Source organism: Bactrocera tryoni, chromosome 2 (assembly GCF_016617805.1).
Source record: "Bactrocera tryoni isolate S06 chromosome 2, CSIRO_BtryS06_freeze2, whole genome shotgun sequence".
Classification (NCBI taxonomy): Eukaryota; Metazoa; Arthropoda; class Insecta; order Diptera; family Tephritidae; genus Bactrocera; species Bactrocera tryoni.
This window is the reverse complement of record NC_052500.1, coordinates 71,045,007-71,059,128: the sequence shown is the minus strand read 5'-3', so window position 1 is coordinate 71,059,128 and position 14,122 is coordinate 71,045,007. Positions and strand designations below refer to the sequence as shown.

General features: G+C 38.1%; 1 long non-coding RNA gene across 1 annotated transcript; it reads right to left on the bottom strand.

Moving 5' to 3' along the window:
• Window positions 1–340: 340 nt before the first annotated feature.
• On the bottom strand, window positions 341–13,474 carry LOC120769615. Its single transcript, XR_005704866.1, has 2 exons — window positions 12,699–13,474; window positions 341–465 (listed from the first exon to the last, which is right to left on the bottom strand). It is a non-coding gene; the product is annotated as an uncharacterized LOC120769615 (long non-coding RNA).
• Window positions 13,475–14,122: the final 648 nt, after the last annotated feature.

The window sequence follows — 14,122 nt, the reverse complement described above, 5'->3', positions numbered from 1 at the left end:
CGAAGTTTGTCAGAAAGAAGCGAGGTATTGGGACGTTGTTTGTTTGTTTGGTTATAACGCTGGCTGTGAATGCTGGGTTCAAATTTTCGTAGTTTTAGCTGCTTTTGAGAATTGCAATTTTATTATCTCTAAGCTCTCGATTGAATCATTCTTTCTTTCTTATTGGCGTAGACACCGCTTACGCGGTTAAAACCGAGCTTTCAAAGGCTAGCCAGCCAAACTTTCGCTGTTTGGTGCCAATTTGAGATTCCAAGTCAAGTCAGGTCCTTCTCCACCTGATCTCTCCAATGGAGTGGAAGTCTTCCTCTTCCTATGCTCCCGCCGGAGGGTACTGCGTCGAATACTTTTAGAGCTGAAGTGTTTTCGTCCGTTCGGACGACATGTATATTTTCACAATTGAGCTGACAAAGCAGAGTCAAGAGCTCGATTGGGCCCTTCGTTGAACTTAATATCCATCTGAAATCTCTAACCCAATCAATTTTTTTGAAAATTCATGATTGTTTATGATATAATCTTCAACTGTTCGTTAAAAAATGATCAAAAACCTCAGGTCCAGTCTTTCCTTTTGTCCAAAGACTGAGTTCTTTCGCACACGAAGGTCGTTATTTCTTCACATAAGTATTATATACATATTCTGTTAAATCAGTAGAAAATACGAAAAGATCGTTTGCGAATTAGTAGATCTGAGAGCTTCCGTTAGTGTAGCAATATTAACGATGGATCGATGCCAACGAAGGAAAGTTTAACAGTTTATTTGATCAATCTATGAATGGCGTTCTACTAGTAACTAAATTAGGCGTTGCTTTGACGAATATCTGTGTTTTTCGTGATCTCTTTACCACCTCACTCGCCTTGAGAGGGAAGAGAGAGAGTTATCTAGGAACTCTGATAACATTAGGAAAACTCGAGATCATCTTAGCACCTCACACAACTTGAGAGGTGATGAATTGAGTGAGAAATATATAGATTTTCGTGATCTCTTTACTCACTCGCCTTGAGAGAGAAAGAGAGAGAGATATCTAGGAACTCGGATAATCTCAAGAAAACTCGACATCTCTTTACCACCTCACCCAACTTGAGAAAACATGAGTTTAGAGAGAAACCTATAAGCTCCAATAGCGTTAGGAAAACTCAAGGTTTATCTTAATCATATTCGAGTTAACGGAACTACATTTTCCCGAAATATGAATGCTAAAATCTGTCTAATAATACAACTGATGAAATGCCTTTTTCGGAGACTATTCTTCGTCTAAAATTGATTACTATGTAGTAGATAAGATTGTAATCACTAAAGGCAGCTTCTTAACCCGCCAACTATATCCCCACTTATCGAAATATTTTTCCTTCGAAGACTTTATTTCGGGCCAAACAATTTCACCCGGTTTTGCCCGTGTAAACTGCCAACACGCTCAAAACAAGTCGATAAAAATGTTTACCCTAACTTGGTAAGACCTCTTTTTATATTTATTGTGCCTATTGTTAGTCATCTCCCTACCACTGTTAAAGACAATAACATCGAATAAGTTAAAGAAACAGTGTCTGAAATGCCTCGTATTGCCAACAGGGAGATAACAGAGGGTCTCAACAACTTCTATGGACCTACTCAAGACATTTTGGGTAATGATTTGAGTATGAAGCGTGTCATTGCTAGATTTGTACCAAAAACCTGATTATTTTGTAAGAACGACGTCGAGTAGAGAATCCTACATTCATCTAATGTATCTTTTAGTTTTTTTTTTTTCAATCCGGGTCAAATTTGATCTTCCAAGTATTTTCGAAGACTTATTTTCCATGTTCACTCAACAGGTTCCTTTGGACCTGTTTTGCTAGAGTGCTTGAATTTCATCGTGTTGGCATCAAGACATTTTGGTTAATGTTTTGGGTATGAAGCGTGTCATTGCTAGATTTGTACCAAAAACCTGATTATTTTGTAAGAACGTCGTCGAGTAGAGGACCCTATATTCACCTAAAGTAACATTAATTTTTTTTTTTTCAATCCGGGTCAAATTTGAAATTTCAAGTTTTTGCGAAGACTTATTTTCCATGTTCACTCAACAGGTTCCATTGGACTTGTTTTGCTAGAGTGCTTGAATTTCATCGTGTTGGCATCAAAGATATAGCAGAGGAGCTCACCTACAACATTGAATCAACCCAAGACATTTTGGTTAATGTTCTGGGTATGAAGCGTGTCAATGCTAGATTTGTACAAAAAACCTGAACCTTTTGCAAAAACGAGTTAAAGTGAAAGTCACAAAAGAGATGCTTCGCTAATATAGTTGAGGACCTTACATTCATCAAACGCATCATGCAGTTTTTTGTCAGTCCGGGTCAAATTTGATCTTATGTGTAAAATACAATAATGATAATTCTAAAGACCTAAACCATTACATATCGAGATGATTCCGCTCATTTGGTTCGAATTACCAAATTACTTTCGTACACTGATTTTCCATGTTCTTTCAAGAGGTTCCTTGGAACCTGCTTGTCTAGAATATGCACCTTATTCTAGATTATGAGGAAATTTTTGAAAAAATATGCCTGTTTCGTCTCTGTGAGGCGCAAAGCCACATTTGTTCCACAAACATTTACACTAACCCCAATGAACGCCCACAATTCTGTTGCGCCCGTATTCAGCACATGCTTACTTGCAAGCGTTTTTGCAGTTCCTTTTATGTTGTTGTGTTTATATTTTATGCTAGCTCGGTGGACTTTTCGCACGCGCTCATAATCACGCAAAAACAATTGAAGTCAATGTGCCTACTCACGTGAGCGCTGCAAATCAATTGTTTAGCAGCGACAACAACAAATATGTATGACTAACCGCACGGCCGCAATTAAATTTGGTCTCGTGAGCTGGCTGCCAACTCGCCAAGAGTTCGCGGGCGCATCGCCATCCACTTCACGAGTATGCGCGCAATGGTCCATTTGTTTGCTTATGCAAGTGCGTTTGTGTGTGTGTGTGTGTGTAAGAGCGCTTGTTATGGAGTGCGTATGATAAGTTGTTGCAGCATTGTTGCATCTCTAGACATCCCTCTGCGCTGCACTTTGCGTCTTCGTTGCCATCCATTGGCATCTGATCATTTATTTCCATTGTGGTGACAGTTATTAGCATGAACTGGTATATGTATGTATGTTTGTATCTTATCTGCACTTCAAGTGAAGTCACGCGAAAAACTTAACTGACTAATTAAGTGAAGTGATATTGTAAAAATATTGATTTTTCATCTATAAATATAGTTTACGTGAACTATTGGGCGGAACTTTTTAGAGAATTGAAGAAGGTCCTTGATTATGAGTTTTGGTTCGCTTCGGACCACATTTACTTCAAGGATTGTTGCGGTATTTAATGTTACAGACTTTGAAGGGGTGTCTTTCAGGATTCATTTACTAAGCACGTGATTGAGTAAGAGCCTTACAGTATCGCTGTGTCCTTTGCTTCAAAATAGGCCTCAGTTTCGGCGATCAGCTCTTTGATCTCTTTTGATTTGACGAAAATTTCTTCCCAGTGAGCAATCTATTGAGATCTGAGGCGAATTCTGGAGAATGCGGTGGATGGGCAAGCAATTCGAAATCCATTATTGGATTTTGGCTTTCGTTTTCACAGACTTGTGACACGGTGGATTGGCTTGGTGAAACAAGACTTTTATTTTCTGCAAATGTGGACGTTTTTTGCTGATTTCGTCTTTCAAGCGGTCCAATACTGTTATGTAATAGTCGCAGTTGATGATCTTTCGATTATTGCGATCGATCGTAGAGGGTTCGTCCTTTCCAGTCCATCAATGGCTGTGCAAATTAAGTTTCAATCCATAAAATCGGCGCCAACTACCGTGGAATAAGCCTCCCCAACATCGCATATAAGGTTCTATCGAGCGTACTGTGTGAAAGACAACAAACTCATTGGCCCTTAGCAGTGTGGCTTCAGACCTGGAAAATCAACAACTGATCATATATTCACCATGCGTCAAATATTGGAAAAGATCCGTAAAAAGTAGATCAACAGACAATGACTTCTTCGTTGATTTCAAAACTGCTTTTGACAGCACGAAAAGGATCTGCCTCTTTGCCGCTGAACTTGATATCCCCGCAAAAGTAATGCGGCTGCGTAAACTGAGGTTGATTACTGCCACAAGCTCCGTCATGACTGGGAAGGACTTCTCCGAGCCGTTCAATAACAAACGAGGTTTCCGACAAGGCGACTCCCTGTCATGCGACTTTTTCAATCTTCTCTTGGAGAAAATAATTCGAGCTGCAGAACTAAATAGGGAAGGTACTATCTTCTATAAGAGTATACAATGCTGGCCTACGCCGATGATATTGATATCATTGGCCTTAACAACCGCGCCGTTAGTTCTGCTTTCTCTAGACTGGATAAGGATGCGAAACAAATGAGTCTGATATTGAATGAGGGCAAGACGAAAGATCTCCTGTAATCAAAATTAGTCGTCGCACGCGCAACAGGCTTCCACTTCACCGTTGACAGCCATAACTGCGAAGTCGTAGATAATTTCGTCTATCTTGGCACCAGCATTAGCACCAACAACAACGTCAGCTTCGAAGTCCAACGCAAAATAACTCTTGCCAACAGTTGCTACTTCGGACTTTCTAGGCAAGTGAGAAGTGAAATCCTCTTTCAACGTGCAAAGTCCAAACTCTATATGTCACTCGTTATTCTCGTACTGTCGACGTTACGAGTTTTCGAAAAAAAAAGATCATGTCGTTCAAATGTACGCAAACACTCCAGATCTGAGCAGTATTTGCCGGAGGAAGCAGAGGAAGTAAAAGACATCCACTCTACCAGGTGTAGAATGACCTGGCTTCACTGGGTATCGCGAATTGGCGCCAAATAGCGAAAAGGAAGAACAACTGGCGCGGTGTTTACGCCAGTAAAGGAGAAGAAGTTACTTTCATTATTCTTCTTCAGCCCACGAACCACTAATGCTCATATGATCAACCAGCTGATCCATAGTGCTGATTAACAGCTCAATTTGTCTTTAAAATCAAATTTTTAAAAGTGTGAATGCGAAAAGTTCTCCCTCAAACGCAAGCACCATTGCGTGAATCTCACTTATTGGAATTAATTGCTAACCTTCTGCAAATCATGTTTATTTTATTCAAATATAGACATTTTTCACGCACGACAAAATTTATGACGATGATTTGGCAACAAAAAAACCGCAAATACAATGATTAGATCAACGATGAGCACTTGCTAACAGTAGATAGAGTGAAATACGAGCAAAAGCTTACCATTTGACGTGTTGGAGTTGACATTTTTGACAAACATTTACAATGGACACTAACCAATTGTGCTCGCAATGAATATATCAGAGCACTTTAATGTAAATAGTAAGTGACGCGCAAGCAATTATCAGCAAATATGTCGAAATGTTAGCACCGCATATACATACTGTACATATGTATGTACATACAGGCATAGATGGCACTCGCATTATGTGGATTAAGGCCAGTTGAATGCTAACTAAACACGAAATTCGAAATTTTTTAAATAGATTATCTAAATTTCGGCTGTGAAATTGATGACGAGCGTATTAACCAAATATTTGTGCACATACATGTATGTATATATGAGAATATGTTGTGTATTTGATCTTTATCGTCAACTCGATTGCCGCATTTAGATCGGCTCATAATAATATTCGCAATAAAAATTAAGGCAATCATAATGAGTAAATTCAATAGAGACTGCACTGAGAGTGGCATTGGTACTGGCATACCCAGACAAATGAAAGTGCAGTTTACTTTTGCTCGGGTTCGTTATAATATACAGATGTAACAGCTCAAAAGTCTCCGTATAGCAAAACACATTTTTTTTCGGCAAAATTAGCGACACTGCAACTTTTCGATCCCATTTTTGTAATATGATGTATCTTTTGCTTCAAAGCAGGCCTCAGTGTCTGCGATCAGCTCTTTATTCGTTGAAAATTTCTTCCCAGCGAATATTCTTTTGAGTTCTGAGAATAGGAAATAGTCGCTGGTGGGGAGGTCTGAAGTTGCGGAAGCAATTCGAAGCACAATTCATGGATTTTTGGTATCGTGTTTACTGACTTGGGACACGGTGCACTATTTTGTTTAAGCAGCTCTACCTTTTTCTTCGAACGGTTCAATAACTCCAAATAATAGTCGCTGTTGATGATTCAACCTTTTTCAAGGTAGTTAATGAAAATTATACCATAGATAGATAGATAGTGTTATGAGGTAATGCACCGCGACCTAGGGTGTATTGTGTCCTCTTCGATATCACATGTCTTCCCAGAGTCCCTGCAGCCTGAATAGCTCTAGAAGTTTGCCGGGCGCTACTGAGGTGGTATGATCCCTGCTGATATAAATGGCATCCAGGGCTTTAAGCCTTTTTTCCACAGATAGCTGTGCAATCCAGGATTAGGTGTGCTGGTGTTTCCTGTTCCTGATCGCAGACCCGCAGTTAGCACAGGAGACTTTGCCCATGTTGGACTTGTGCTTCCTGAGCCTGCAGTGCCCTGTGTAGATTGGGATGAGGAGACGGAATTTGTCACGGGGGAGGTGAATAAGTTCCTTGAACCTGGAGAGATTGTACCCTCCTAGTAGCAGTTTGGCGTGGCGCATGCCTGATGTCTGTTGCTAATGCCCTTCTCTTTCCATTCTTTCCTCCGTGCGGAGCAGCTCCTTAAAAGTGTGGGATCCTACCGCTATGTATGGTTCTGGTCCCATCATCTTCTCGTTTCCTTCTATTCCTTTGTGCCCTGGCACACAAATTAGGTGCACCCGGTTGCACAAGGACAGGCGGATGCCAAAATGCAGACGCCATAACAAAGCGTCTTGTATATATGGCATACCCAACAGAGCTCTGAAGGAAGGCATGACTACGAAACCCAATTGGTTTTTGAAAAATGTACAACGCGTGTATAGAAGAAGTGTTCACCGACCTCTGGAGGATACAGTGTTTGGTTTTACTCCCAAAACCGAAAAAGTCACCTGAAGAACCTTGGGAAAACTGGAAACTCTTTACATAAAAGCATACTAAGAAACCGTTAGTAGTTAGCAATCCAAAATACTGGCGGATTATCAGCGAGATAATACGGCTTTATAAAACAGAGGTCCACCATTGACGCACTAAGAGAAGTCGTCGATACTGCGAAATGTGCAGTTAGTGGCAAAAGATGGAAAGGAGGCACAAAAAAATATTGCACTCTAATTTTCTTAGATGTAAAGAATGCATTCAACGCTGCAAAGTGGGCAAATTTAACCAAAGTTCTATACGAAATACGCACTCCCAGTATCTCGTAAATATTATAGTGAGCTATTTTGAAAAGAGGTGATTGTTCTTTGACTCGGACGACACACACCAGTTCGAATGGAGTACCGCAAGGCTCTCTGCTATGGAACTTCATGTACGACGTAGCACTCCGAGTATGTATATTATCCAAAAAATGTGAAAATAATCGCATATGCGGATGACCTCATAGTGGTAGCAGTAGCTAAACATCTAGATGACCTCCAGCTCAAATGTAAAAATGGTCTGCACTAATGGTTTACAACAATGAGTTAAGAGCTAGCTGAGCAGAAAAAGGAAGTCTTGCTATAAGCACAAGGTGGAAGAAGGGGTATCACTACCATAGGAGAGTGCGAGATTACTTCACAGCCGCAGCTGAAGAATTTGGGAGTTATATTGGTCTCGAAGTCAAAATGTTAGGAGTCAAAAATTTGCTCCTGGCAAAGCAAACAAAATATGTAATGCTTAATCGATAATGATGGCCAAAATAGGCTGCTTGCGTTCCAGCCTTCGATTTTTAATAGCGAAAGCAATGAATTCCGTGCTGGACATAAAATCATATGAAAGAGCAATTAAAGCAGTGCATAGGCTTTCTGCAATCCGATAATAAATGCTTTCCGAACGATATCAAGCTACTGAAGTACTAGCCAGCATGCCGCCTATTGACATCCAGGGGGACGAATCCGCGCGATTATACCAGCTATTAAACCCGTCTACAAGGCGGAAAACAGTAGAAAGAATCAAGAGCTTTACAATAACATAACTAAGAAACTTACATTAGATTAGGACTGTACGGACACATTAGAAGCGACTTCTATGTCTTTTTTTCTCCCCTGAAGTAATACCAAATCCGGGGGTTCCGTGGGAGAGACATGAGTTGGGAGTAGGTTAGGTTTAGCGGATTAAAGTTCCACACTCTGACTTTTGATGCTTACCCCTACAATAAAAACAGAACAAAATAACCTTGCCAGCCGACTGTTGCATTTTTCCCACGATTTGGAGCGGTTTCAAAGCGTGCAGTCTACTCGGATGACTGTTGATTGGACTTCGGAGTGAAATAATGAAACCATGTGTCATCCATTTTTATATATTAACGTAAAAAGCGGGTTTATGGCGCTTGAAAATTCACTTTCCACAGAGTTTTCTCATACTCAAATATTTGAGAATAATATAATGTACATGTACAGTTAATATCTTTAGATTGCCTGATATATCGATCAACTTCAATTTTCGTTCATCCAATATTATACCAACACGCGAAATTCCTGAATATCCATTTTTAAGCTTCGATTAAAGCAGAAATAACAGCAAAGTTATAACGGTCTTGCTTTAAAAGCAATATAAATTTGCATTAAGAGGTTATATCATCTTCTTTACTGGGGTAGACACCGCTTAAGAGGTTATACCCAAATTTATAACTGCGCGCCAGTTCTTTTCGCTGCTTGTCGTCAATTAGAGATTGGAGTGTAGGTAGGTCCTTTTCCAACTGGTCTTTCCATCGGATTGGAGGTCTTCCTCTTCCACTGCTTCTCCCGGTGGATACTGTGTCGAATATTCTCAGAGCTGCAGTGTTTTCGTTCATTCGGACGACATGACCTAGCCAGCGTAGACGAAAGGATTATAAATCTTCTGCAGAATCTTTTTATCGAAAACTCAGGACGATGACTCATAAGTCCAAAGTAGTAGCAGTTGGCAAGAGTTAGATTTCGAGGTTGACATTGTACTTGGTATTAATACTGGTTCCAATGTAGACGAAATTATTTACGACTTCGAAGTTATGACTGCCAACAGTGACGTGGAAGCCAAGTCGAGAGTTCCACGACTGTTTGTTTGATGACAGAATATATACGCCCAAATTTACTACCAGACCCATGTCCAGTCTGGAGAAAGCAGAACTAATGGCGCTGTTGTTGAGGCCGATGATATCAATACTCGTATTATTGGCGTACGCCAGCAGCTGTACAGATTACTGTGTTTTTTATCGGAGTAAACTGTTATTCTTCTTCTTAATTGGCGTAAACACCGCTTACGCGATTATAGCCGAGTTAACAACAGCGCGCCAGTCGTTTCTTCTTTTCGCTACGTGGCGCCAATTGGATATTCCAAGCGAAGTTAGGTCCTTCTCCACTTGATCCTTCCAACGGAGTGGAGGTCTTCCTCTTCGTCTGCTTCCCCCGGCTGGTACTGCGTCGAATACAACATGATCTAGCCAGCGTAGCCGCTGTCTTTTAATTCGCTGAACTATGTCAATGTCGTCGCATATCTCGTACAGCTCATCGTTCCATCGAATGCGATATTCGCCGTGGCCAATGCGCAAAGGGCCATAAATCTTTCGTAGAATTTTTCTCTCGAAAACTCGTAACGTCGACTCATCGGTTGTTGTCATCGCCCAAGCCTCTGCACCATACAGCAGGACGGGAATTATGAGCGACTTATAGAGTTTAGCTTTTGTTCGTCGAGAGAGGACTTTACTTTTCAATTTCCTACTCAGTCCGAAGTAGCACCTGTTGGCAAGAGCAATACTGTTATTACGTCGTCATATTTGTAACCTTCCATCACACTACACAACATTAGGAAAAATTTTACGTCGTCAAACCGAAACTACACCTGTACTGTTACAAGTATTACTATATATTTATTTTACGCCCACCCAATACCGATCAAATTTCAAAGCAAAGTCACAATATTTTCCTTAAACACTAAACATAAGTATGTTTACACAATTTAGATTGAACTAGTTAAAAGTCGTTTGAGTTTGTTTTAGTAATTAATATAAAATTCTCTCATCCGCTAACCACAAATTCTCGTTAATACTAATAGCAACGGGGGACGCAGCTTTTAAAGGTTTGCTTGGAAGTTGCAGCGTTTATGAATTTGTTAGTTTAAATAAGGTTTACAATCTAGCAAATCAATCGACATATATATCGATATGTATTACGATGAATAATATCTCTTACATTTAATAGTTTCAACTCTATAATATCTATAATAGATGGTCCATCCATTGAGTCCAATTTCCGTTGACTCGTTCGAGCATTTCGACTGGTAACTGGCGAATTTCAATTAACAATCTTGTCTTAAAATGCGCCAAGTTGTTCCATCGTCAGTCCGAGTTGCTGCGAACGGCGCCGAATCGACTTTCTAGGTCTTCGTGTATACTCTCAGCTATGACTGCTATATTTTCTTCACTGCGTGCTGGACCTAGTCTATCGGACGAATATTATCCAATAATGAAGTCTCAAGATGTGTTATGGTGTTGCGAATTGTAAGCTGAATAGGCAGGTTATGTTGGCCATAAGTTGAGCGAAGCGCACGAAACACATTATTTACAGAACTCACGCGTGAACTGTCAGAAAAGGCCCTTTTAGAAGTACCTTGGATCTTCTACTTGGATTACTTGTTAGTTCCATGCATTCAAAGCATGGAAAGTTAATGAACTCACGAGTTACCTGAGAAATTATAGACTGTGTACGATATTCGGGTTTCGGATAGTGAAAGTCCTTTAGATACTATAAGATATATGACAGCGGAGGAGCTTCCAATAAGCCAACGGTATCGTTCACAGACTTCGAGAAAGGCTACTACTACTAAGTGTTCGGTTCTTGTAAAATATTCATAGATTAGGTCCGAAAAATTGCCCTAACAATATAATATTTTAGCCTAGAACAAAGCAAATGTTCCTAAAAGGAGTTGTTTTAGTTTAGTTTTTAATGCCAAAAGATAAGGATTCTTACATATGATATACGGGTATATCGGGAGATTACTATCACGATATGTGAAAAAACAGGTCAAGTGCGGAATGCTCCACTGAACTAAAAAATAACTACTATAATAATATAATATATTAGAGTAGATGAGAGCAAATGTTCTAAAAAAGATCTCAATAACTTCCAAATGCCATGGTATATGGATTCTCTAATATCGAAAATGCTTATATCGAGGAATACTTTAACGACAAAACCAGAAACAACGCAAGTTCGGAATGCACTACTGAACTAACGAAGAACTAACTACCATTATAGTAGATCAGAGCAAATGTTTCAAAAAAAGAGTTATATTCCAACTACGACCAAATGCCAATAGTTAAGGGATGATACATATGTATCGAGGGATAACTTTAACGATATGTGGTAAAACGTATCAAGTTTGGAATGCACTACGGAACCGTTAAGTTGCAATCGGTTTGTCAGGTAGTGTGTTATTGGCTTAAAATATCGGCAGTTGATTCTAAATTCAATAGAATCTAACAGAAGTCGCACAAAGAATTTATAGAACTCAATACAGTATAGTTAAGTCTGATTTGGAACTCTATTTGTCGTTTGTCTATCTAAGAACCCGCAACAGATTTATGAAACTCATCAAAGTATTGTTTAGACTAGTTGGGAAAGCTCTGAGTCTAATTGATTTAGTATCAGCTGTTGCTAGTAGAAAACGAGAGTGATCTACGGGATGAGAGGAATAGTTAATGGTAAATGAGATTTGGCATGGCGTTGCTGTTGTTAATCACATATTTGGCAATCAGTTCCTAACTGGAGTTCCACAAAGGATTTATAGAACTCAAAACAGTATAGTTAAGGAACCTACGTTGGCTCTCATCTATCTAAGAACCCACAATAGATTTATGAAATTCACCAAAGTTCAGTTTAGACCAGCTAGGCTATCTTCTAGCTCTGAGTCTAATTGATTTAATATCAGCTGTTGCTAGCAGTGAAAGATATTGGTCTTTGGTATGAGAGGAAAAGATGACGGTAACTGAGATTTGACATCCTGTTGCTTTTGTTAACCAGTGATTTGACAAACAGTTCCTAACTTGAATCCCACAATGAATTTATAGAACTCAAAACGGTATAGTTAAGGAACCCTCGTTGGCTCTCGTCTATCTGAGAACCCGCAAAAGATTTATGCAATTCACCAAAGTATAGTTCAGATTAGCTGGGGAATCTCCTTAGCACTGAGTTTAATTGTTTTAGTATCAGCTGCTGGTAGCAGAAAAAGAGAATGCTTTTCGGGGTGAGTTGAAAAGAAAGCTGGAGACAGCCATATTACATTCTCTTAGTTTTTTTTGTCAACTTTCAAAACAACAACTAGTTGAAAATTTGGTAAACGTTTATCAATTCAATCAAAAGGATTAAAATAGGGATTTTTTGTAGAGATTTTTTGGAGAAGAGTGAATTAATATTTTAGCTCTCTCGGGTTTTGCGTTCACTAACGAAAATGAACAACATGAAAACTGTTATAAATATACATATATACTATAGCGCTATTAACGGTTAATTTAAAATTGGTCTTAATTATACGATTTTTCGTAATTATTACCTACCTAAAATATTACCAAGCGGTGTGACTACTAAAAATTGTCAACCGACAATTAAATGTACAAAATTTAACATTTTATATATGTATATGTATGTAAATTACATTTACTTACTGCTCCGAAATAGTCAATTACTTTTTATTCACGAGTACTTGTACGCATACCTATGCATTAGCAAACACAGAGTACTAGTTAGAGCGTATTGATCTCATAACACTTGTTGCCGGCGTAATCAAATCGTTTTGTTTTGTGAACTTCTCGTGATTATTTACTTACATATTTTGTCGTCGTATGCGACTTCGTTTGTTGTTCGTTTATGCATTGTTGTTGCAACGTCGCGTTTTATCGGCCATCGATCGATGCATGCTGTTGTGGTGGGTGTGAGAGTTGGTTGGTAGTTAGTTTAGGCTTTTGCTTTTGCTGTGTTGCTTCGTCATTTATTGGCTCTTCAACTTGATCGACACACACTCGCAGCCTATAAAGCGACGAACCAGTTTACGCGCACCGTCAGTCGGTGTGTGACTTAGCGACGACGTTTACTTTCGAAAGGATCGTTGTTACGGCAGGAAGAGCAAGAAAGTATTTGAAGTGGCGTAAGATAGTTAACGGCGTGCATATCAACGAGTTTCTCGAATTTCTGTGTGTCTGTGCTCTAGTAGTTATATTTGAGAACTAAAAAAAAACATAAAAAAATTTAAGTAAATAAAAAAAAACGATGAAATAATTTTAAGAAAATCGATATTGTGAATTTAAATAAAATATACGTACATAAGTAAAAAATTACGAAAGTGAAGTAGTGAAGTAGTGACGGTAAATTTTGTGCGAACAATTGAAAACAACAGAGAGCCAAAGCTGAGCGTTTTCAGTGGAATTTTCTTCAAGCAGCGGAATTTACAAGTACGTGTAATTTCCATTTATTTTTAGAACTATTGTAATATAGTACAAATATATTGTGTTTTTATTTAAATAATTAAGGAAAAAATTAGCAAAATTTTCTTGCGCCTTCAAATCGTTAAAAACAATGTATGATAGAAACGAGATAATTTATATCAAAAAATTGTTGAATATAAAATAATTTAAAAAAATAAATAAATGTATCAAAATGTTTAATTTGTTTCTAATAATATTTGGATATAAAACATTTAAATTGATAACTAATAAAAAATATTCGAAATTCAATGAAATTTTTAAGTGAATGTAAAAATTTAGTGGGGTGAAAAGCTACAGAGGAATAAGAAAAAAAAATAAAGCAATTAAATAGTAAAATTAAAAAAAATTAATAAAACAAGAAATAAATTAAATTAATATTAATTTAAGTTTTTAGTTTGATTGAATTTTTTTCCGTTTCAAATTTAAAATTTTTCAACTTAAAAAAAATTAAATAAAAATAAGAAATTAATTAAATAATTTAAATTTTTAATTTGACATTTTTATATTTAAAATTTTTAATCTATATTTTATTTTTACTAACTTAAATTTTAGTGTTAAAAAAATATATCGCCCATAAGTAAACTTATAAAAATAATAAATTAAACTTT